This window comes from Myotis daubentonii, chromosome 11 (assembly GCF_963259705.1).
Source record: "Myotis daubentonii chromosome 11, mMyoDau2.1, whole genome shotgun sequence".
Taxonomy (NCBI): domain Eukaryota; kingdom Metazoa; phylum Chordata; class Mammalia; order Chiroptera; family Vespertilionidae; genus Myotis; species Myotis daubentonii.
Window position 1 is genome coordinate 16,287,341 of NC_081850.1, and position 4,527 is coordinate 16,291,867.

Here is a 4,527-nt window from a genome sequence, read left to right on the forward strand (position 1 = left end):
TCTGAATGGTTCTACCTGAGTTGCAGTTGGATGACTGGGAACTCACCACCTGTAGACAGAACCTACATGACCAGTAACTGTAGGCTGAGATCTCTGATTCCCCTGATTAGTTTATTGCACTAGATCCCCAAGTACAGTAGTCAGTTTATAGAAACATTCTGCTTCCATATCTTAGACCATGACTTCTACCATCATGGGGAGAGTTCTAGATGCTTGGGCATTAAGTCTCTTCCACTTGGGAGAACTGTCCTATTGGCAGATCTACTTCATATATCCTTCCCTTCCCTGGTTACTTACATTGTTGTGGGTCAAACAAAATTTATAACTAGCCTACAAATTCTGGGTTATGGATTGCCTTTATGCATCTCTATTACTGTCAATGTATTAATTTGTCATTAATAATTATATTGTTTTTAAGTGCTCTAACACTTTTTACAAGCACACATGCCTTTAAACTTTACAACAACCATTTGAGATAATTGTAAACACCCCTTTTTATCAAAAAAGGACACTGAGGCAGAGTTTGTGGATATCCCATAAGCTCTCACAGAAAGATATTGACAGTCAGCATTCAAATCTAAGCATTTTGACTTCTGAGTCTAAGCTCTTAACCATTACATTTCACTTGCTTTTCAAAGTTACTTTTTAAAGGGATACCAACCTAGACTGGTTAGCAATTCAGAGAATGTTGTAGTGTAGTCTACCTAGAAATCAATATAGCATTTAATGACATATATCATGGAGATAATTTTCATCTCTTTTTGAGATGGAGAAGTATGTGCTGAATACTTATTTAATTAGGTAAATCTGTAGCTATGACTCAGGATTAAAGCATCCATGATAACCTGGAGGGAAATGTGTTATAAAACCATAGAACTCATCTCACTCTCAACAGTTAAGCATATTTATTAATGACTTTTGTTTAGATATGCAAAACACAATAATCAGACTTAAAGATGAGATTTAATTGCAAGAAAGAGTAAATGCTTTGACCCCCTGAACTAAAAATATCGTAGTAGTGTGGAAGAGAAAGAAACTTTTCTCTATCCTTCTAGGTTCTTTCACCTGGTCTAATAATCAAATGAACATGAGACAGAGTAACAACATAAAATGGCAAAATTTTATTATCACATATGTATGAGAACTCTACATTCATGAAAGAGTCAGAGACAACTCCATACATGAAAGTTTCAGAGACAGAAAGGGAAAATGAAGTTTATATGACATTTTGAGCTAAGGATGAGTTAAGGCACCTTGGGGCTTCAGATTGGAGGAAAGTGATTCACAGGATGATAATAAGAGCAGATGTTCAGTAATTAGAAGTTTGCCCTGTGCTGCTCTGTAGATAAGTGATAAAAAGTTATTTCTGATGATAACTCCTATTATGGGCAAGGCCCCTAATTAAAACTCTCTAATGAAGAAGTACACATTTCTTATGAGCCTGCACGGTCTCAAATGCCTTCAGCTCAGAATAATTCACACACTGAAGGGTCACATTTGAGGAGGCTTGTCCCAGTCTCCTTCAACAGACTGCAGGAAAGGGCTGATTCTCAAAAGATGGCATTCAACAGGGCAGGGGGTACCCGACGGTTTTGTACCTTCCTTATATTTTCAAAACAAGTACAGAAGTCAACAGATCAGATGTGAGCAAGCAGCAGCACCCATGGGCAGGAGTTAGAGACCTTACATCCACAATCAGGTTTGTAAAAAATGAATGAGGACACTTCAAAAATAGTCAGAGCTGCCATCCCAGCAGAACTGCCTTGCAAGTCTTACTCCTCAAACTCTTAGAATGTTAAAACTGGGCCAATTAACATTTGGACTGGGCCTAAAGCAGCATTGTATTCTAAACGATTGTTTGCAAAGCTAACAGACAAGCAGACATTTTGACTATTGGGCTAAAAATTGAAGACATTCTCTAAGATTAGCATCGCTATGTTAGGTTATTTGCGTTTATAGAATTTCTTTCCTTAGCTTGTGAACACCCACAGAAATCCCTCCCTTCTATTTATGTAATTATTCCTCTTCCCTTTCTCATAAATATCCCTTGACTTCACCTCCTTTTCTAAACAGTTTTGGGCTTCTGCCTGAATCAGTGCTTCTAGAGTCTAGATGAACTATTCTTTTGGATCTCAAATAAACACTGTTGCCTCTTTTATTTCAGGTAACAGATTCATGTGAATCATCGGATTTCCATGGATATAAAATAGATGATGCCAGTGATATGGGAAAAACAGGACTGTATCTCCAATGAAGGAAATGATTATTCCACTGTATTTGGTTCTAGTCAAAAAACAGATTTTAATGTTCACCCCTACTTGCACTTAAAGAACAATATAAACACCACAGACATATTGTTATGGGAATGCAAACAGTTTGGTGAAGAACACCATATGACATGAGAATGCTCTAGGAAGGTACAGATGTTTAGCTTGAAAATGAAATGGGAACATGTTTGAAGTATCCAAACTTTCTTAAAAAGGGTAATTAGACAGTTGTTCGATTCTCCCAAGAGTAAATTTAAGAGAAAAGGGTGGAAGCAGTGAGACAAGTTTTTGATCAACATAAGAAAGTCATTTGAAACATTCAGAAGGCGTTGGTGGTATAGTGGTGAGCATAGCTGCCTTCCATTTGAAACATCCAGAGCTGTCAAGTCACAAAGCAGTGAAATCCCAAACAGAAGACTGAGAGCTCTCTTGCTATATGGTTATGGAGCACTTTCAAGGACAACTGCAGTGTCGATCAAAATTCCTTCTGAACTACAGAAACTTAGAGCATTTCCCTTGTCGCCAGTTTGTTTGTTTGTTCTTGAAAGTCAAGGTCAGAAAGGTCAGTGCTAGAGAGAAAGGATAACTACTAATAAGTCTACACAATTTGACACCGTGGAAATCACAGGCCTGCTGAGCAGACCTGGCCTCCTTGGGAGCATCAGTCTTTGCCTGCATAGAACTTTTTTATTCTCACCATTTATCTTCTGTTCTCTGCCTCCCATACCCTAAAGTCTCAGTTCTAACTTTAAAGATTAAAAAACAAAATGTAGCTGTGCATCTCTTTAATGTCTATGATAACAACAAGGACGTCATTAGTCATCTGTACAACACTCAGTTCCTTGAGTAGTATTGCCTGGTGCACAAAGAGGCTTAAAGTATTTAGTGTAATAGAGAGTGATCACTTAAATGGCTAATGTGGAGCCTTTTAATATGACACCAGGAAGAACATTTTAAATGTAGGATCTGCCCAGTTTCTGGAGCAGAGAGCTTCATGCTTTTAGTAATACCTCAGGGTAGATGTGCACTGGCTTCCACTGACTTAGCCCTATCTATAATAATAAAAGCGTAATATGCTAATTAGACCAGATGTCCTTCCAGGCGTCCTTCCTTTCTGACAAAGCAGCAGTGGGCAGGGGCCTAAGCGACTATACAACCGAAACGGCCTGTCGACTGATCGCTATGATGCGCAGTGACCACAAGGGGGCAGATGCTCGATGCAGGAGCTGCCCCCTGGTGGTCAGTGTGCTCCCACAACAGGAGTACCACTCAGCTGACCAACGGGCATCACTACTGAGCGGCAGTGGTGACAGGCACTGGGGGCCGGGATGAGTGGAAGCAGTGCAGTGCCTGGCCCTGGCTCCTCCCCGGCTGCCTGCTGCTTCACGCACTACTACATCCACCGAGGGGTCCTGGATCGCAAGAGGGCGCAGGCCAGGCTGAGGGACCCAACCAGTGCACGAATTCATGCACCAGGCCTCTGGTCTTTCAATAAAATCTTCTTCATTCTCTGAAAGTTGGTAGAAGGTTAAGAAATAAAAAGAGGAAGGACATCGCCATCAATGAAGTGCCTACCATGTTCTTCTTTCACTCTTACTACTGCATTTAGTCCTCATACCAAATTGGTAGCTTAAGTATGGCCACCTTGATTTCACAGAGAGGGGAACTGAAGTGCAGCTTTAGGGAGGGTCTTACTCCAAGGCAGAGTACCAGCTGGTGTGAGAGCTGGAGCCCATAATTACAGCCTCTGATTTGCAGCCTACTGAGGAGGGTGGAAATACAAACAGACATGGCATGAATGAGCTTTCAAAAATCTAGTCCTTAATTGCTGCAAATCTACTCCCTGTAAAGATCTGCCGTTTATAGACACAGAATACAAACAATCCCAAAGTAATTAGCGTCAGACCACAGGGACACCGGGAAAGCAGAACCGCGGGGGAGGAAAGTTGGTCTCCCGGCTTTGTTTTATTCTCCATGTTAAGAATTCTAACAATACAAGTTTTCAAAGCTCCTGAAACAATTGCATAGATTTTAATTTTAATTTTAAAATAGTTTAAATTTCTAAACACGCCTGATGAGAAGAAATCTAACGAAACAACAGAACATATCTTCCAGAATTTTAAGCTTTGACCACTAATACCTTAGAATACAATCTTATCTATTTATGATACGCTCTATCTTCTTGTAGATACTGGGCTGAAATGAAATCAGAGTCTCAGTTCTAACTTTAAAGATAAAAAAGATTCAGATTCTGACTGAA